Genomic DNA, 21,388 nt, shown 5'->3' on the forward strand with positions numbered 1-21,388 from the left:
GGGGGGAATTACTCCGAACATCAGATGTTTCAGGTTCTTGGTCACTCTCCATGAAACAGTCCCATATCATTGTTCTCAAAGCCATGGCAGTGTTCTTGACCCTGAAGAGAGAGACTCCTCCGAGGTCGACCCACATCAGAGTAGTGTCAGACAGCACAGACGCAGTACACTACGTCAACAGGGGAGGATCCAAGTCACCCAACCTGAATCAGATCCTGGTCACTATCTTCGCCTGGGCAACAGAAGAGAACTGGTTCCTGTCAGCACCTCACCTAGCGGGAGGCCAGAATGTGAGAGCGGACTCACTATCCAGGACGGATCCACTGGAGTCAGAATGGTCTCTAGACATAATTTCATTCCGGTGGATACTCAGGCTCGTTCCAGGCCTCCAGGTAGATCTATTCGCAACTCAGATGAATCACTAACTTCCTTGTTATGTGACCCCAACCCTGGACCCTCGGGCTTATGCCATGGACGCATTACCCCGGGATTGGAACCATTAGAAGAAGATTTCCCTATCTCCCACAGGGAATCTTCTAAAAACTTTTACACAAACTACGCTCCTTCCCGGGCGCAGTAGCTTTAGTACCACCTCACTGGCCAAGAACAGTTGGTTTCCTCTCCTCCTCGAGTTGAAACTCAGTCCCATCCGGATCCCGTTCCTCAAACTGACCCGAGTATCCAAACTCACTGTGTCAGATTACTCAAGGATAGCCAAAACTCTAACTTTGTGGACTACAGGAAGTTGGCAGCTCGTAGAGATGCGAACATTGAACCGGAAACGATCTCTTCATCGAATGGGACAAAAAAGGGACTCGACAATTCGCCAATATGATTCGGCCGTTAACAACTAGTAGGTCCCCTAAGAGTGCAGACCATACTCGTATGTCCCCGCATTTAGCCATCTCTTTCTTGAGGTTCCTATTTGACAAAGGCCTAACAGTTAGCACTTTAACCACCATCAAGTCAGCTTTGAAGAAGATCTGCCTTGTTGGGTTCAACATTAACCTAGCTGATTCCTATTTCTCATCAACCCCAAAAACATGTGCTAGGCTTCGACCTTCGGTTCGGCCACAAAAGGACTCTTGGTCTATGAACGATGTTCTCAAACTTGCGATGGACACGGACAATGAATCCTGCTCTTATATCACTCTTCTTAGGAAGACTTTATTTCTAACGGCTATGGCCTCAGGTGATGGAACTTCAGAACTAGCAGCTCTCACGAAACCCGGAAAACATAGATTTCCTCCCTTCAGCCGAAGTACTCCTTTCCAGACAAAGCTTCCCTAGCTAAAAAATGAGGATCCGCAAAATAGGTGCTCCTCTCGGAAGATTATTCTTCATCCCCAGGATTTTTCTCCGTGTACAGTCACACTCTCAAGCCCCTTTTTAGCTAGAACTGCCACCCGCTCGTCTGGCTCCTTGGTTATCAGGGAACAAGGAGGTACTATTTCCATTCACGGTATCAGGCAACAAATCCTCTACTTCATTAAACATACTAATCCGGAATCATTTCCCCAGGCTCATGATATACGGACAGTAGATGCCTCCAACAATGATTTCCAGAACAGGGACTTTGATGATTTTAAAAAATATACGGGTTGGAAATCCCCTATGGTTGTCAAACGCCAATATCTAAAGATCTTACAGGCCCTTAAATACCCAACGATGGCAGAGGGGAGCCTTATCTCTCCCCATTAATCTCCTCTTCTTCCTTTCTTCCATCTCTTCTCTTCTCCCTCCTACCCGCCACTCACACCACGTCGCCGCTCTCCTTGGTAGTTCGTTAGCCCTATGATATTTGCCATGTTTAATTCCTATGGTTTAACTGTTATTGTAGTTACCGTTCCTTTAATGTTTAGATATACTTAGACATGTAAGGTTTAATGCCTTTTGCGATTCGACACTCAGTTGGTTCCTTGTCGTCATTATTATTTAACCTTACGTTCCCTATGTCATTTGGCTGGTTGGTAATTGGACGGTTACTTTATTATATCATAGTATTGTCGTACATGGTGATTGTATTCTCCTCATTATGTTATTAATTTATTGGGCTTGGAAGGCATTCTCTGGTACTTTTTCGCCGGCCGTCACAGGTTCGACCCAGAAAAGGGATTTTGACGAAGGAAAAATCTATTTCTGGGGAGAGACCTGTGACGCCCGGCGAAACCCTTCCCGATTATTTTTGTACGGACCCACCCTTTCCTTGCCAAGCCATATGTTCTTGCAGAAGGATGACCTAGTGAGCGCGAGTGGTGGGTGTCGGTAGGGTAACCCAACTGTATTCTCTAGGGCCTGTCACGGCCCTCCCCCTTTGATGAAGGGATTATCTAAATGGAAGACAGCCTGTGAATAGTGTTTTACAAACGCCCTTGTTAGATATACGACACCAACAAGGTGCTCGCGCGAGGGTTGTAACCTCTGCATTCCATGCTTTTAATTTTCTCTGGTATATTTGGAAGATTTATATCAGAAAAAGTACAAAGAAGGACTTTTTCGCCGGGCGTCACAGGTCTCTCCCCAGAAATAGATTTTTCCTTCGTCAAAATCCCTTTATAGTTTGCCATGCACCAACAATAATTCCCCTGAAGAAAGCAAAGATGAATACTATGAGGAAGTGTAATGGATGAGATCCCAGAGAGAGAGATGAAAATTGTGATCGGCGACTTCAACGCTAAAGTTGGAAGGAATAATCTAAGAATAGAGAATGTGAAGGGTGTCGAGGGTCTTGGCAAAGTTGCAAATGAAAATGGAGCAAATTTTATAAGTTTCTGTCCAACAAACAATCTTGTCATTGAAGGTACTCTTTTCCAGCACAAGAACATCCACAAATATACAAGGACTTCACCTTGTGGCACACAATAATTAAATAAATCACATTGCTATTAATAAAGAGAGAACTCTCAGAAATGTAAGAAGCTATAGAGGTGCAGATATTGGTAGTAATCACCAGATCCTCATTGCCACACTGAAATTAAAACAAAGCACCTAACAAAAATGTAGATAGAATACTTAGGTTTGATACAACTAAGCATATAGGAGATGAACACAGAGAAGCATTTGCAATTGAATGTAGGAATCAATTTGCAGTCTTAGAAACTTTAAGAGAGAAAGAGCAGACAATTAATTAGAAATGTTGTGATATTAAGAACAAACAGAAGGTCCTTAACTTACAAACTTAGTTGGTTCCAAGAAGCTGGTTGTAGTGAATTGTTTAAAAGTAAATTTTTTTTTTTTTTAATTTTTGACCTGAATCCCATGCCTATGCTTTCCATCTACAAAAGTTAACAAATAGTCCCATTTCCCATGAGATACATATCAGGTTATCACAAATGTCGTTTTGCTTACTGTGTTAAATAATATAATGTGTTATTACAGTATTTCTTTATCTTATCTTTGTTATTTTCAGTTAGATTTGTTTGTATCCCCAAATGTTTGGTTGTTGGGGACCTTCTTTATATCAGTCAGTTGGTAGTGAAGTTTTGGGACACAGTTACAAGAAGAAAGCCATGAATATCAAATGATACGTGGGATAATATAAAAAGGAGTCAAAGACAGAAATTGATTGTTGAAAGTGTTTGAGGAAGTAATGAAAATTACAAGGTAGAGCATACTAAGTATTCCAGTGTTGATAGTGAGGTCAAAAGAGAAGCTATCAATGACTGGAGAGAATATTTAGACAGTAAAGCAGATGAGGCTGACAAAGCTATGAGTTCAGGGAGTGGCTGTGGTGTAAAAATTGCTCGTAGAATTAATAATGAAATATACTGGGGAAAGAAGAGACATATACCCATCAAAAAGAGAGATGGATCTGTTATAACAGAAGATGAAGAAAGACAACGTTAGATGGAACACTTTAGTTAGGTTATGAATAGGAGATACAAAGGTAATAATTTGATTGATTTACTTGAAGCTGATGAAGACCTTGATGTGCCAATGAATGAATTCGGTGTGTTTGAAGTCGAAGCTATCATTAAAAAACTCAAAGATGGAAAGCCCCTGGATATGATGGAATAACTGGTGAGATGATGTTGGCTTAAAATGAAGTGACCCACAGAATACTTACAAGATTATTTTGTAGAGTGTGGCATGAAGAGGAAAAACCTGATGAATGGGAGATAGGAGTATTGGGGAAAGTTTAAAAAATTAAAAAGACCTGGCTGATTGCAGTAATTACAGAGGAATCACATTTTCATCAGTTATGAAAATATATAGTAGGCTATGCTTATTTCTAGAGACAGGAAAGAAAGATTGATGAACAAGCTGGATTTTGAAAAGGTAGAAGTTGTACTGACAAAATTTTCATTTTGAGACACGTGCAGCAGTGCTTAGAATATAGAAATCCATATTTGATGGCATTTTTTGGACTGAAAAAGCCTTTGATAGTGTGCACCAGCCAATTCTGTAGAGTCCTGTGTTAATATGGAATTTCTCTTAAATATGTGAATTTGATTCTGTCCATGAGCAGAGTAAGTTCAAAGTTAATGTTAATGGAGTCCTATCAAATGAATTTCCAGTGGACAGCGGAGTACTCAAAGAGGATGTGTTGTCACCTTATGTTGTTTATCCTCCTCATGGATTTTGTTATGCGTAGAACTGTCAAAGATGGTGGACAAGGGTTGATCTGGATTGGTAATAGGAAATTAGCAGACCCAGAGTATGCTGATGATGCTGTCCTTATTAGCAGAACACCACAGGATTTGCAATGCTTGCTTACCGAAATGCATGAAATATCACATGAGGTTGGGGTCAAGATAGATAAAGAAAGACAGATGATGATGAGAATGGAGTATGCATTGGAAGATGAAATATCATTGGAAGGCGAACATTTTTTCTATAGAATTTGTTTAAACTTGACTGCTGGTTTTGAGACCGATCACTTTAGAAAGAAAGTATTTGAGTTAGAATACTTTTATTTAGATATGTTAGTTATATGGTACTGTATACTGTACAGCTCTCAATCTTAAGTCAAGGGAAGAGTATGAATTGTGTAGATCCTAATGCCAGTAAATTCATTTTTAAATATTTAACTTAGCCGGTGAATATATAGCTGCAACTCTGTTGCTCGACAGACAAAAAACTGTACAAAAAAAACTCGCCAGCGATCGCTATACAGGTTGCGGGTGTGCCCATCAGCGCCATCTGTCGGCCAGATAACAAGCTCCATGTAAACAAAGACTCAATTTTCTCTCTGTCGACGTGTCGACAAGACGTACTTTACTCGCTGTTGCTAACTGGAGTTTTTCACATCATCTTTGGTGAAGTACTATATTCTGGTTTTGAGCTTTCGCTGTGCAGGGTTTTTCTTCAAATAAATCCTTGAACTCTTTTTTGTATCGGATTCATTGTTGATGACTTAGATCGTTTTTTGGAATTTTCCCTTGACCAATTCAAAATGGCTGACCTTTCACAAGTTCCCAAGTTTAGAAAATGCAATGCTAGGGACTGTTCTAGGCGTCTTCCGAAGGCTTCTCTCGACCCTCACACTGTTTGTTCCAATTGTCGGGGTAAAACCTGTCAATTGGAAGATCGGTGTGAGGAGTGCGTGGGCCTTTCGGAATTCGATTTTATCGAATTTGAAAAGTACACACGCAGGCTAGAGAGAGATAGAATTAGGAGAAGTTCTTCTAGGTCGATTGATGTTTCCTCTCCTCATGCCCCACAACCTATTCCTTCCCCTGTAGTGGTTGTTCCTAACCCCCCTCCTAGCACTCAGGAACCATCGATGGCTGACATGATGCGTGCCATCCATGCCTTGGGGGAGAGAGTTGAGTCCCTTGCAAGTGACCGCAATCAACTCATGGCGGATGTTAAGGAGCTTAAGTGCCAAAGTGCCGCGGGAAGTGATAAAGTGCCAAGTAAAAGTGTTGTGAACAGTGTTGCGCTTGAGGGTTCGTCTGTTCGTGCCTGTCGTCCTCCTAGTCCGGGACCTCTTGCAAGCTCCCAAGTCCAGGGGAGAAGCAATGTCGCACGACGCATGGGTTCGAGAGGCTTTAATCAGCGAACAGACGTTCCCTCCATGGTATCAGGCGTATCTCCCCAAGATCGCCCCTACCTACGTAAGACGAGAGAGCCCGTTTATACCTCGTCGTCTGAAGGTGTTTCTCGTAAGAAACTTTGGACCAAGGTCTCACGACCTTTAAAGCGTAAATCGGTCCCTTCAGGACAAGTCCAACGTCCCGGTTGTAGCCACTGGGTCAGTTCGGACTCGTTGCCGTCATATGATGACTGCTCACCGCCTAAGAGAGGCAAAGCGGTACCGCTTCAGTCACTAACACCGTCTGTCGCCGCACCTGCTCCCGTAGACCCTAAATGGACTTTGCTGCAAGACATGCAGTCCAAGCTTTCGTCTTTGATGCAGGACTTTCATGCGGAGAAGGTTGCTACCGTACCTTCTGACCAACAACCTTCCAAGCGATCGGTTGTGCGTCCTGTTGACGCTGAGGTAACCTTCTCGCGTCTACCAGTTGAGGTGGTTCCTCCACCGATGCGATCCAGTGTGGGTTGCCAGCCGCACGTTGACGTTAAGCGACGCACGGAGGTGGTTGTTGACGTTCAGGACGTTCAACAACCATCAGAGGTGACTTGTTTTGACGTGGTGCGTCAACCTCCGCAACCCGGTGTGGTTTCCACTGCTCAACCCTGACGGTCTAGACAGTCTCGGGTGGACGCTGTGCGTCCTCGCGCTCCCATGGTTGTTGACAGTTCACAGACTGTGCAGCAGTTCCATGACGTTGCGTCCGGCTCCGTCACGCATGCACCAGTGCGACCGGACTCGGCGAACCAGACGTTGCCCACTCCGTTGCCGTTTCCTCATCAGTTTTCGGATGAGGAACTTTCTGATGAGGATGTTGCTGAACAACAAGACGATCAACAGTCAGAACTGGACGAGCCTAAGTCAACTCAACCATCTTTGGACTTTAGAAAAGTCTTGGCTGTTTTCAAAGAGTTGTTTCCTGACCAGTTTATTTCTGTGGCTCCTCGTTCTCCGCCGTCAGAGTTTGTATTAGGCATGCCTTCTACCGCACCTGCCTTTACTAGACTCGTCCTCGCACGCTCGTCTAAGAGAGCTTTGCGGCTGATAGGAGACTGGTTAGAGTCCAAGAAGAGTTTAGGGAAGACAGCATTTGCCTTTCCCCCATCTAAACTCTCTTCTAGATCGAGCGTCTGGTATGCCACGGGAGAAGTTCTCGGCTTGGGAGTTCCTGCCTCTGCCCAGGGCGACTTCTCAAGTCTTGTAGACTCTCCCCGCACCCTTGCCATGAGACGCTCGAAGATTTGTTGGTCACCATCGGACCTGGACCACCTTATGAAAGGGATCTTTAGGGCTTTTGAAGTCTTTAACTTTTTAGACTGGTGCTTAGGAGCCCTGAGCAGGAAAATCTCTTCGACAGATAAAGATATTTCTTTGCTCATTATGTCCTGCATGGACAAGACCGTCCATGATGGGTCCAATGAGCTAGCTGCCTCATTCACGTCCGGAGTCCTGAAAAAGCGAGAGTCTCTCTGCTCGTTCCTGTCTGCTGGAGTTACACCATGCCAGAGATCTGAACTTCTCTTTGCTCCCCTTTCCAAGTGCCTGTTTCCAGAAGTCTTGGTAAAGGAAATTGCTGCTTCGTTAGTGCAGAAGGACACTCACGATCTAGTTGCGTCCTCAGCTCGCAAAGCTCCCCCTTTGCCTTCATCTTCCGCTAGACCGAGGATAGACACTCCAGCGTCTCGCTTTATTCCGCCCTTTCGTGGCAGAGCCTCCAGCAGAGGAGGTGCTCGTGCCGAAGGGAAGCGAGGGAAGAGGAAAGGATCCAAGTCCTCTAAGGGCAGAGTCTGACTGCCCGCAACTTCAGACAGCAGTGGGAGCCAGACTCAAGAACTTCTGGCAAGCCTGGGAGAGGAGAGGCGCAGATTCACAATCTGTGAAGTTACTCAGAGAGGGGTACAAAATCCCTTTTGTACGCAAACCCCCTCTAGCAACGTCTCCCATCGATCTCTCTCCCAGGTACAGAGAGGAAGAAAAGAGACTAGCCCTGAAACTGGAAGTGTCTCTTTTGCTAGAGAAGGGAGCGGTGGTCAAAGTCTCGGACCTTCAATCACCGGGATTTTACAACCGCCTCTTCCTAGTTTCAAAGAAGACAGGAGGGTGGAGACCGGTGCTAGACGTCAGTGCTCTGAATGTCTTTGTCACAAAGACGAAGTTCTCCATGGAGACCACAAAGTCAGTCTTAGCAGCGGTCAGAAGGGAAGACTGGATGGTCTCGCTAGACCTAAGGGACGCCTACTTCCACGTCCCCATTCACTCAGACTCCCAACCTTTTCTGAGATTCGTTTTCGAAAATGTGGTCTACCAGTTTCGGGCCCTGTGCTTTGGCCTAAGCACAGCTCCTCTCGTGTTTACGAGGCTGATGAGGAATGTGGCCAAATTCCTCCACTTATCGGACATCCGAGCCTCCCTTTATTTGGACGACTGGCTTCTCAGAGCCTCTTCCAGTCGTCGCTGTCTGAAGGATCTCAAGTGGACTCTAGATCTGACCAAGGAATTGGGACTCCTAGTCAATTTGGAAAAGTCGCAACTGGTCCCATCCCAAACTATTGTGCATTTAGGGATGGAGATTCACAGTCTAGCTTTTCGGGCTTTTCCGTCGGCCCCCAGAATAAGTCAAGCCCTGTTATTCATCCAGAACATGCTGAAGAAGGAACGCTGCTCAGTCAGGCTGTGGATGAGTCTGGTAGGGACGCTGTCATCCCTGGAACAATTTGTGTCACTAGGAAGACTACACCTCCGTCCTCTTCAATACCATCTAGCTTTTCACTGGAAAAAGGACAAGACGCTAGAAGCGGTCTCGATCCCGGTTTCCGAAAAGATGAAGTCTTGTCTGACTTGGTGTAAGGACAATATCAACCTAAGAGAGGGTCTTCCCCTGGCTGTTCAGACTCCCAACCACGTTCTCTTCTCGGACGCATCGGACGTGGGCTGGGGCGCGACACTAGACGGTCGGGAATGCTCAGGACTGTGGAACTCGAGTCAGAGGAGCATGCATATCAACTGCAAGGAGCTGTTGGCAGTACATCTGGCCTTGAAAAGCTTCAAGTCTCTCCTTCGAGGCAAAGTGGTGGAAGTAAACTCAGACAACACCACGGCCTTGGCGTACATCTCCAAACAAGGAGGTACCCACTCACTGACGTTGTATGAGATCGCAAGGGACCTGCTCATCTGGTCAAAAGGTCAAGACATCTCCCTAGTAACGAGGTTCATCCAAGGCAACTTGAATGTCATAGCAGATTGTCTCAGTCGGAAAGGGCAAGTAATTCCAACAGAATGGACCCTCCACAAGGATGTGTGCAAGAGACTTTGGGCCACTTGGGGCCAACCAACCATAGATCTCTTTGCAACCTCGCTGACAAAGAGGCTTCCAATCTATTGCTCCCCAGTCCCGGACCCAGCAGCAATACATATAGATGCCTTCCTCCTAGATTGGTCACATCTGGATCTCTACGCATTCCCACCGTTCAAGATTGTCAACAAGGTACTGCAGAAGTTCGCCTCTCACGAAGGGACAAGGTTGACGTTAGTTGCTCCCCTCTGGCCCGCGAGAGAATGGTTCACCGAGGTACTTCGATGGCTAGTAGACGTTCCCAGGAGTCTTCCTCTAAGGGTGGACCTTCTACGTCAGCCTCACGTAAAGAAGGTACACCAAAGCCTCCTCGCTCTTCGTCTGACTGCCTTCAGACTATCGAAAGACTCTCGAGAGCTAGAGGCTTTTCGAAGGAGGCAGCCAGTGCGATTGCTAGAGCAAGGAGAGCGTCCACCATTAGAGTCTACCAGTCGAAGTGGGAAGTCTTCCGAGACTGGTGCAAGTCAGTTTCTGTATCCTCGACCAGTACCTTTGTAGCTCAAATAGCTGATTTTCTCTTATACCTGAGAAAAGGACGATCCCTTTCAGCTCCCACTATCAAGGGCTACAGAAGCATGTTGGCATCAGTCTTCCGGCATAGAGGCTTAGATCTTTCCAACAATAAAGATCTTCAAGACCTCCTTAAGTCTTTTGAGACCACCAAGGAGCGTCGTTTGGCTACCCCTGGATGGAATTTAGACGTGGTGCTAAGATTCCTCATGTCAGACAGGTTTGAGCCGTTACAATCAGCCTCCCTGAAAGATCTCACTCTAAAGACTCTTTTCCTGGTATGCTTAGCCTCGGCTAAAAGAGTCAGTGAGATTCATGCCTTCAGCAAGAACATCGGATTTTCGTCAGAAAAAGCCACCTGTTCGCTGCAACTTGGTTTTCTAGCCAAAAATGAGCTGCCTTCTCGGCCTTGGCCTAAATCTTTCGATATTCCCAGCTTATCGGAGATCGTAGGCAATGAACTAGAAAGAGTCTTATGCCCTGTTAGAGCTCTTAAGTTCTATTTAAAGCGTACCAAACCTTTACGAGGCCAATCTGAAGCTTTATGGTGTTCAGTTAAGAAACCATCTTTGCCTATGTCAAAGAATGCTTTATCATACTTTATCAGATTATTAATACGAGAAGCTCATTCACATCTGAGTGAGGAAGACCGAGCTTTGCTTAAGGTGAAGACGCACGAAGTTAGAGCTGTAGCAACTTCCGTGGCCTTTAAGCAAAATAGATCTCTGCGAAGTATAATGGACGCAACCTATTGGAGAAGCAAGTCAGTGTTCGCGTCTTTTTATCTAAAGGATGTCCAGTCTCTTTACGAGAACTGCTACACACTGGGACCATTCGTAGCAGCGAGTGCAGTAGTGGGTGAGGGCTCAACCACTACAATTCCCTAATTCCATATCCTTTTAATCTGTCTCTTGAAATGTTTTTAATGTTGTTTTTATGGGTTGTCCGGAAGGCTAAGAAGCCTTTCGCATCCTGGTTGATTTGGCAGGTGGTCAAAGTCATTTCTTGAGAGCGCCCAGATTAGGGGTTTGATGAGGTCCTGTTGTATGGGTTGCAGCCCTTGATACTTCAGCTCCTAGGGGTCTATCAGCATCCTAAGAGGATCGCGAGGCTCCGTAAGGAAGACGTACTTAAAAGGCAGAGTAATCGTTCAAGTCGACTTCCTTACCAGGTACCTATTTACAGTATTTTGTTTTTGTTATTTTGATAACTTCTAAAATGAAATAAAAACTCTTAGCTCATAAAATGTAAACATATTTTACTGGTCTCTACCCACCATCCTGGGTGTGAATCAGCTATATATTCACTGGCTAAGTTAAATATTTAAAAATGATATTTTAATTATAAAATAAATTTTTGAATATACTTACCCGGTGAATATATAAATTAAATGACCCTCCCTTCCTCCCCAATAGAGACGCAGTGGGACGAGGAGAAAATTGAGTCTTTGTTTACATGGAGCTTGGTATCTGGCCGACAGATGGCGCTGATGGGCACACCCGCAACCTGTATAGCGATCGCTGGCGAGTTTTTTTTGTACAGTTTTTTGTCTGTCGAGCAACAGAGTTGCAGCTATATATTCACCGGGTAAGTATATTCAAAAATTTATTTTATAATTAAAATATCATATTTCAATTTTCTACGAAAATAAGTGATTATGATAAAGTATCCTTTCAGGTACCTACTAGGCAGACACACTGTGATGCTCGTAAACTTCTGCAAAATGTCATTTGGAATGAAATTATATTGCAGTTTTTTTTCAATGAAGACTACCGCTACATATGTTTCAAGGTAAATATAGCTATATTTTGAATAATGTTTCTAGTGTATTGAAGACTGCTCTGGGTACTATGCTGTTTAAAGAAAGTGGCAATCTATGAGGTGCTAAGCAATAAAATTCAATGGGCTTTCCATTCCAAAGGTAGAATTTTCAAGAATTTTCAGTTAGTGCTCCATATTGCAGACTTTTTGGGTTTGTGAGGTATTATCCAATGTGATTTATATACTGTACTTCATTTGAGGCCTTTGTATTAGACTTTGTGGTTCTAAATTCTTGGCTACAGCATGCCAATCACATCAATAAGGTATGTAGAATGGTTAAAGGAAAAGTCTGTATTGCTTGTTTTTTGTTTTAGTGCAAATACATTAGTGTGTTAACCATTTTTCCTGAGTAAGCATTTGTGCTACTGACCAGACATTGATAATGTGCATGAAGTATTTGTCCCCTCTCAACAGATCCTCACTTTTAATTTTGAAGAACACTTCATTGTGATCCTGTTGTATCGCAGATAAGTTATTCCTGGATAATTGGTCTATGGACCCAATTATAACGAGGCCTAATACATGTAATTAGAAAAAATAAATCGCTGTTGATGCTTCTGTATTGTCCACTACTTTGTTCGCATATTCCGTCATTAGAGTTGAGGAACACGTCTTTTACCTATGCAATACTAAGATTGCTCAATTTTTCCATCTTGGACATGTTACTGATTGCAACACTACTGTTTGTTCTGTAACTGGAATACAAACCACGCTATTTAACAGGGGTATTACTTTCGGCGTAGCTGAAATGACGGGCCATTAAAATTTAACGAGGGTTTACTACCCACACTGCTAGTTAGGAGGTAGGGGAGGGTAGCTTGCTAACCCCCCCCCCCCCCCCCCCCCACACACACACACCTGTGCTTGAACTCACTTTGCTCTCGGCTCGGATGATAGTTGGACGTGTCCACTGTCATCCTCGCCGCTCATTGGCAGCCATTAATGCTTTTTTTTGCTTTCTCTTTTTGACAGGTTTGTGTGTGAAGTTGGCCTCTGCTATTATGCGCACCTGCCCTGGATTACCCGACTGCCCCTGTGGAACATTCATGTCGGCGGTCGAGACAGACCCTCACACCCTTTGCCCTTACTGTAGAGGTCAACGGTGTGATAGTGATAATAAGTGTAGCGAGTGCAGGGAGTGGTCTACTTCCCAGTGGGAGAGGTTTTCATGGCGACGAAAGAAGAAGTCCAAACGGGATATTTCTCCTTCGAAGGTTTCTTTGAAAGGAGAAAAACCCAAGGACTCTTCTTCCATTGCTCAAACCTCCTCCGAAGCTCCCACTCGGTCGGTTTCTTTCGAGAGACCGTCGAGTGGCAGCGTAGACCGTTGTACTGTTTTGCAAGCTCGGGGTTCGAGAGATGGCGTTGCCTCCCCTAGCAAGGCAGCTCCACCTGTCCCCCCCGGGGAGGATGTGTCACTAATCCATCTTTTCCAGCTTTGGTCTTCTTTGGGGCTCGAGGGTTTGCCCTCCTAGGAAGTCTTACTTAACTACATCCAATTGGGTGCCGCTGTCAAGCAATCGCCGCCTCCGGCAGACGTTGATCCTCTGTTGATTGTCGACGTTGTGGTGTCAGAGGTATCCAATGCAGTATCTCCTACTACCTCTGGCTCTTCAAACCCCACAGTAGCTAAAGGCTTAGTTTCTCCCGTTCCTGTTCGACCAATGAAGGAGAAATTTAAGTCCAACAGTCTCTCCTGCCAGTGTTTCTTCCCCTTGGGGGAGTTCACTTACAGAGACTCCTCTTTGGAGGAGTGCAGAAGGTCAGCTTGCTGGTCCAACGGCCCCCAGAGGGCATATTCGTCGCAAGGCATGCCTTAATCTTCGCCAGAGAGGCGTTCTTTCACCTGCGGTGAGGAGGCGCCTCTTTGGTTCTACATCTTCGTTGCAGTCCACCGCAGAGGAGCCTCACCAGCGATCACCGACTGTTCCTGCTTTGATCCTGGACCTCTCAGCGGATCGTTCGCGATCCCCTTCAGTGGAAGGTCGTCCTCTCAAAGGACACGTAGACCTTCCACCCATCAGACCAGCCGACTTGCCGTCACCGTTCCTAAGTGCTGATGCGCGTTACGCGCCGACAAAACCTGACCTTCACGCTCGTCAGGCATCATCTAACCCTAATACAGGGCATCAAGGGCGTATGCGCCAACGCACGCATACTTCCCTCACGCGCTATGCTAGCAATGAGCATACGCGCCCACGTTCTCCTGCTCACCAGGCTTTGCCTGAGCAAGTGCGCCCACGCCCAGCTACGCGCCATTCCTCAACTGCACGTCAGCGATCTCCTGCGCGCCAGCACTCTCCTGCGTGCCAGCGCCCACACGCAGCAGTCATCTCTCCTGAGTGCCCACGAGCTTCGGATCTGGGCGCTGTTGGGAAGTCTATTCTGACTTCTCCCACGCGCCAGCGCTCGCCAACGCGCCAACAGCTTTGTCCAGCTCGCCATCGCGCCGACATGCGCAGTCTCCTGCACGCGTCCACGAGGATACGCGCGCCCTCGCCCATCCTCTCCTGCAGTTGCACACCACCATTCTGGCGCGCGCCCATGAGCACAGGCTTCAACTGTGCGCCCATGAGCATAGGCTTCAACTGCGCGCCTACAAGCACAGGCTTCAACTGCGCGCCTGCGCGCCAGGGTGTCTCTCCTGCGCGCGCCATCAGTCTCCCGCCCGCGCTCCTACGCGCCATCAGTCTCCCGCGCGCGACCCCTGGTATTCTCCATTGCGCGAGCACCATCATGCGCCCCCGCGCGAGGCTGCTAAACAACCCACGGCAAGGTTCACATCGCCGCATTCCCCTCCCCGCTAACGCATAGCAGCGCGTATTGCGTCAGAAGGGAAACATCCAGAGGGGTCCAGGATCCCTATTCCTTTTCAGGCAAACCCACCTATGGGAACTCTTCCCAGAGATCCTTCTATCCCTGTCCCTTCAGAGGGAGTGTCTGACAGCGCGTCTGTCAGTCAACAACCTTGGTTCGGTGCACTAATCAGAGCAGTTACACAGGCGTTCAAGCCTGTTCTCTCTGAATTAGGTCACAGATCCTTGGCTGTTTCTACTCCTCTGAAGAGAAAAAGAGGAGTTCCGGGCGCGGTAACTTCTCCAAGGGCTAAGTTGACTCCACGCAAGCCTTCGAGGCAGGTTCCCCCCCCCGACTTTCTCTCCTTCCCTGTCGGACGAGTACTTTCCGTCCTCGGGACACGTGAGGTGAGACGTTCCCCCATCGCACCAATGAGGGAAACCCCTCCTCGCGCTGAGAAGTCTTCCCAAGTAGGGGCTGGAAAGAACTTGGCACCTTCTATGTTGGAGTCCTACATCCTTCCCAGGAAGGAGTTGAAGGACTCGAAGACTTTACCAAAGTCCTCTACAAGACCAAGGACAGAGCCAACTAGCCACTTGGAGAACGTCCGCGACTCTCCCCAAGAAGAGCCTTTGGGGACAGGAGACTTCGCTGCAAGTCCAACGTCAGGAGGAGAACAGCAAGAGTCAGAGCATGCGTTTTGGCAAGTTCTGACTCTAATGAGGGCTCTCAATGGGTTTGCCGACCCAGAGATCCCTCCTCGAGAGGGCAAGGACACGGTCTTGGACCACGTATTCGGTACTCAGAAACCATCTAAGGCCAGTGCGGCTCTGCCCTGGTCTCGGGGTTAAGAGTACCAGGGACAAGATCACTGTACAGCTCTCCGAGTTGTCCTCCTCCAACCGTTCCAGTGCCGGCAACAAGCTTCTCCCACCTCCTCGCGTACAACAGAGGAGGTACTTTGAGATCTTGGAGGAACCTTGTTTAGCTCTTCCTCTCCACCATTCGTTGGAAGAGCTCTCCAGGGGAGTCCCTCTTGAGAGAGACTCCAACGGGCAGGTCTCGTTCTCGGCAACTGAGATCCTTAACCAGGAGAAGGTTGCGAAGTGTGCAATGCAAGCCACTTTGTGGCTTGACATCTGGTTAGGGACCTTAGGTATCCTGATACGCTCTGAGGATTTCTCCAAAGAACGTACCAGGATAGCTATGGAGACGTTCCTTCTCTCAGGCACTCACACGATCGAGTTTCTAGCCCACCAAGTCTCGAACTTGTGGGCAAACACCATCCTGAAACGTCGGGATGCGGTGGCTAAGAGATTCCATCAGAAGGTCCCTAGCACCGTGATCAATAGTCTCAGGCATTCTTCCTTAAAAGGAACGATCCTGTTTGAGCTTAAGGATGTGGAACAGGCAGCTGAGAGGTGGAGGAAGTCTCAACAAGACTCCCTCCTTCATAGGGCTTTGACATCTAAGCCCTATAAGCCTCCAGCACCACAGCAGTCCCGTCCGACCAAGACCGCAAAACCAATGACAGCACCGAAGACAGTGGTGTCTAAGCCATTTCCTGTCAAGAAAAGGGTAAGAATCCTAGAGGGAGCAGCCGAGGCCGCAAACGCTAGGATTGGCAGTCCCCCTGCATGTCCACCAGTGGGGGAATGCCTACAAAGTTGCGCAGACAGGTGGCAGCAACTCGTGGCCGATTCCTAGACGATTTCCGTAATCAGTCAGGGATATCGCGTCCCGTTCACAACATCTCTACCTCCCCTAACGACGAATCCAGTTGTCATTGAGCTCCCTTGCCATGGGATCGGCAAGGGGGCAAGACCTTCGGGCAGAAGTCCAGACCCTGTTGAAGAAGGGTGCTCTCCAAGAGGTCCTCGACGGGTCTCCAGGTTTCTTCAGTCAACTCTTTCTTGTAAAGAAGGCGTCTGGAGGCTGGAGACCAGTCATCGACCTCTCAGCCCTGAACAAGTTTGTCAAACAAACTCCGTTCAGCATGGAGACGGCAGACACGGTCAGACTAGCAGTGAGAACGCAAGACTTCATGTGTACACTGGATCTAAAGGACGCGTACTTCCAGATCCCAGTCCATCCGTCTTCAAGGAAGTACTTAAGATTCAGCCTAGACAACAAAGAGTACCAGTTCAAGGTGCTGTGCTTCGGTCTCCACAGCACCACAGGTTTTCACCAGACTGTTCACCCTAATATCTTCGTGGGCACACAGGATCTGCATCCGTCTCCTTCGTTATCTGGACGACTGGTTGATCCTAGCAGACTCTGTATCATCCCTTCTTCAAGACCGGGACAAACTTCTGAGACTTTGCCAGGATCTGGGGATCATGGTAAATCTCGAGAAGTCCTCACTGCTTCCCACTCAAAGACTTGTATATTTAGGCATGGTTATAGACACCAATCTCCACAAAGCCTTCCCATCAGACGACAGGATAGCAAGGCTGAGGAAGGTCGCAAGCCCTTTTCTCAGACGAGAAGAACTTACAGCCCAATCGTGGTCACGTCTCCTCGGTTGCCTTCCATCATTGGCTCGTCTAGTTCCCAACAGTTGCCTCAGGATGAGATCCCTCCAGTGGCGACTCAAGTCCCGGTGGAATCAAGGTTACGATTCCCCGGATGTCCTGATCCCTATGGGACCTGCGGAACTGACGGACCTCCAGTGGTGGGTGGCAAACGAGAACCTACAAAAAGGAGTTGACCTTCTCGTCCTCCCCCGGATTTGATGCTGTTTTCAGACGCTTCAAAGAAAGGGTGGGGGCCCACGTACTGCACCACACGACCTCAGGCCTGGGGTCAGAATCAGAAAAGTATCTCCATATAAATCTCCTAGAGATGAAGGCCGTTTTCCTGGCCCTTCAACAGTTCCAACAATACCTGGCGGGTCACTCTGTGGTGGTGATGAGCGACAACACCACAGTAGTGGTTTACATCAACAAACAAGGAGGTACCTTTTTGCAGCAGCTATCCCATCTAGCAGTAGAGATACTGAGATGGGCCGAAATCCACTCGATTCCACTATCGGCACGCTTCATTCCAGGCAAAAGGAATGTGCTCGCCGACAATCTGAGCAGAGCGTCTTAGATAGTGAGTACCGAGTGGTCTTTGGATCATCTAGTAGCCAACAAAGTCCTGACTTTGTGGGATTCTCTGACTGTGGATCTGTTTGCAATAGCCCTGAACTTCAAGCTCCCGCTGTACTGCTCCCCAGTCCTAGACCCCAAGGCTCTCTGTCAAGATGCTTTCCAACAACGGTGGGACAACATCGACGTTTACGCCTTTCCCCCGTTCTGTCTGATGAGGAGGGTGCTCAACAAGACCAGAACATCGGTCAATCTTTCAATGACCCTCATCGCTCTGCTATGGCATCATGCGGAATGGTTCCCAGACCTTCTGCAACTCCTAATGGAGCTACCAAGAGAACTCCCTCCATGGCACAATCTGCTCAAGCAACCACATGCCAACATCTTCCACAAAGCTGTAGCTTCCCTACGACTTCACACCTGGAGACTATCTAGCATCTCCTCTCTGAGAGAGGATTTTCGCAGCAAGTTGCTGTCAGGATGTCTGGACATCTGCGAAAGTCATCCGCAGCAGTCTACCAGGCAAAGTGGAAAGTCTTCTGTGGTTGGTGTCATGGAAGGAGTATCTCTCCACCAGATGCCACTATTCCAACAATAGCGGAGTTCCTTGTGTATTTGTGGGAAGAAATGCGCCTTTCTGTCTCGGCAGTGAAGGCTATCGCTCAGCCTTAAGTCTAGCTTTCAGGCTGAAAGGAATGGACATTTCTTCATCGCTAGAACTTTCTCTACTCATACGTAGTTATGAACTTACCTGCCCTCAGTCGGAAGTGAGACCTCCTCCATGGAACGTGGTTCAAGTTCTCGGGTCTCTTAAGAGACGTCCCTATGAACCATTACGCCAGGCATTAGATCGCCACCTAACCTGGAAGACGGTGTTCCTGCTAGCTGTGGCTTCGGCCAAGCGTGTTAGCAAACTTCATGGTCTCTTGTATGACATCGCCCATTCAAGGGGATGGGGGAAGGTAACGTTCAGCTTCGTCTCTGAGTTTATTGCTAAGACTCAGAATCTTGGAGTAGCGGATCCTCGGTTCGACTCCTTCCGGATTTCTAGTCTCCGCTCTGTAACAGATGACCCAGACCATCTCTTACTATGCCCAGTAAGGAGTTTGAGGCTATACCTTAAAAGAACAGCTGCAGTCCGTCCTCATGTGCCAGCATTATTCGACAGCACAGGGAGGACTAAGAGGAGGGTCACCAAAAACACCATCTCTGCATGGATTCGGAGGGTAATTCATCTGGCCCTGAATCCAGATCCTCCTCCGTCACGTCGCCCTAGAGCACATGATGTCAGGGGCATAGCTACGTCCCTGGCCTTCAAAAGAAATTTCTCTGTGAAGCAGGTCCTTCAAGCGGGGGTGTTGAAGCGTCAGACAACGTTCACAGCCCACTACCTGCAAGACGTGACCCACAGGAGGATCGATACGTTCTCTATCGGCCCTGTGGTGGCTGCACAACAGCTGGCTTAAAACCTCAAGCTCCTTATTGGACAAGTAGCAGAGGGTTGAGGGCATTGTTACCCAGTTTTAGTCTGCATGAATGAAAAGGTTTGACTGGCCCTTATTCTTTTCTTCATCATCCCCTCTCTTGGGGAAAGCAGCATCCTGGGTTCTCTGCATAGCTGACCTCAAACCACTGCAGGTAGACCATGCTCCCTTGTGTTCCTAGTATTAAGTTGATACTGGTACGTCCCCATACCCTGACGAGGTGGTATTGGGTCAGTCCTAGTCTACAAGTTTCCATCTAAAGAACTTCAGAACAACTTCCTAGGACGAGTCACACTTCTTCATACCTTCACACACAGCTTGCGTAGGCCACAGTCCTTGCGTAGCAAGGTTCTAGCGAGGTGCAGGGACGTCCACCCTTCCTAATGGGTGAGTCACCCCTATTAAATAGCGTGGTTTGTATTCCAGTTACGGAACAAATGACATTCGTAGATAATTTGTATTTTTCCTAACTATACAAACCTTAGCTATTTAACCAAACTTGCCCGCCAGCCCTATTCCCCTTGAAGTCCTACCTCCAAGCAAAGTGAGTTCAAGCACAGGTGTGTGGGGGGGGGGGAGCAAGCTACCCTCCCCTATCCCCGCTAACTAGCGGTGTGGGTAGTAAACCTTCGTTAAATTTTAATGGCTCGTCATTTCAGCTACGCCGAAAGTAATACCCCTATTAAATAGCTACGGTTTGTATAGTTAGGAAAAATACAAATTATCTACGAATTTGTCATTCGACAGTACATTGTATTGCTACCTCGCAACATCAGAACCAATTCGTTTTGGTCATTTCTCTGTAAGCCCTTGGGCTTATGGCATCCTGCTTTTCCAAGTAGGGTTGTAGCTTAATAATAATATACTCTTTTGTTTTCACTGCTTATACCGTATAGGCTACTCATTCTTTGTAGAGATCATTATCTGTCTTGGCATGGTGTGTCCCCATATTGGAGCAAACCAAGGGCTTGCAATTTTATAAGCCTCTAACACATTTACTGACTTTGCAACCTGTAAAGTAAATTCTTGTCTTCAATGTTAGAGGTGATACAAAAGTATTTTTGGTTTAGTGTATTGTTACTTCTTATATTGCAGCTTATTAACTATTTGGTGATGCATAGTGCTTTTCCTCATGACCAGATAAAGCTGTACTTTCAACTGCTTTTCGTACTGTATTAATTACTATCTCTCTCAAACTCTTTTCTTGGCTTTTCCACAAGTCAACCCCTGTTCCTGCTATCCTATGAAAAGGTCCATTCTGTCACTTTGGACATTTCAATGTTGCTTAAAATTTAGTGGTTAATGCTGTGCCTTTGACTATTGTTTCTACTATGCCTTTTGGTGCTACGACTACAGCTTTAATATTGCAGAGCCAGGATTTATAGAGGCTGCTGCTGAAGCCATCATCATTGTCCAACAGGTCTTCAATCATTATACTGTACTAATTAAATTTATTGATATGTAAAAATATCAATTCACTGTCTATTCTCTCAATTGCTGGGTTATTAAGACATTCACCTTCATTGTCAATAGATTTTTTCTATAATTTAGGGGAATAGAAATGCCATATGCCAGTCTCTGATCTTCCTCGGGTAGAATACACATGCCCTTTCTATCCAATTATGGAGCCTTTGTTACGTCACATTTTACCTATGGGTTTTAGAAGGTTTTCATACAAAAGGTTTGCCTATCGGCAATATTCTTTCAGTCATTTATTTCAAAGACTATAGCTTTTCCGTAAAAATTACAGGGTATATCAAAGCATTAATTTTTTAGTACAAAATAAATAAAATCTTAACTTTTTTCCCTGTAGGTTTTCACACGTATAGATTTTCTTTACAAACATTTATTTTTGTGTGGTACACGGTATATAAAAGCCTCTTTCTCTATCTACCTCTGCATTTTCATACCTAGCCTACCTCTCGCTAACACTTTCATACATCTCTCCTTCTCTCTAACAAATAAAATCTTAGCTTATGAATGGAATTAAAATGACAATATTGTTAGTTATGGTGAGCATTTTCTTGCTTCAAGTGGTAGCCTACAAGAAGCTTAAACAAAAAGACAGCATTCTATTACACCAGTTGAATCTCTCTCTCTCTCTCTCTCTCTCTCTCTCTCTCTCTCTCTCTCTCTCTCTCTCTCTCTCTAAGACAAATGAAATCTGTTTCTTTACAAAGTCTCAATTAAATGCTATACAAAGAATAGATTTAAACTTTATTTTATTATATCTTCGATACTAAGCTAGGCTTAAAATACAACATTCGATTTCTTCAGCTGATCTTCAATTTTAGTC

At 46.4% G+C, this 21,388-nt stretch overlaps 1 protein-coding gene across 1 annotated transcript in view; it reads left to right on the plus strand.

Moving 5' to 3' along the window:
- Window positions 1-21,388, plus strand: part of LOC137631974 (uncharacterized) — a 52,422-nt gene that overhangs the window by 24,626 nt on the left and 6,408 nt on the right. Inside the window, exon 3 of the mRNA XM_068363959.1 lies at window positions 11,577-11,690. The gene's annotated coding sequence lies outside the window, so the exon portion shown is untranslated. The remainder of the gene's footprint in view (window positions 1-11,576; window positions 11,691-21,388) is intronic.

The sequence above is a fragment of the Palaemon carinicauda genome, chromosome 40, assembly GCF_036898095.1.
Source record: "Palaemon carinicauda isolate YSFRI2023 chromosome 40, ASM3689809v2, whole genome shotgun sequence".
NCBI classification, from domain to species: Eukaryota; Metazoa; Arthropoda; class Malacostraca; order Decapoda; family Palaemonidae; genus Palaemon; species Palaemon carinicauda.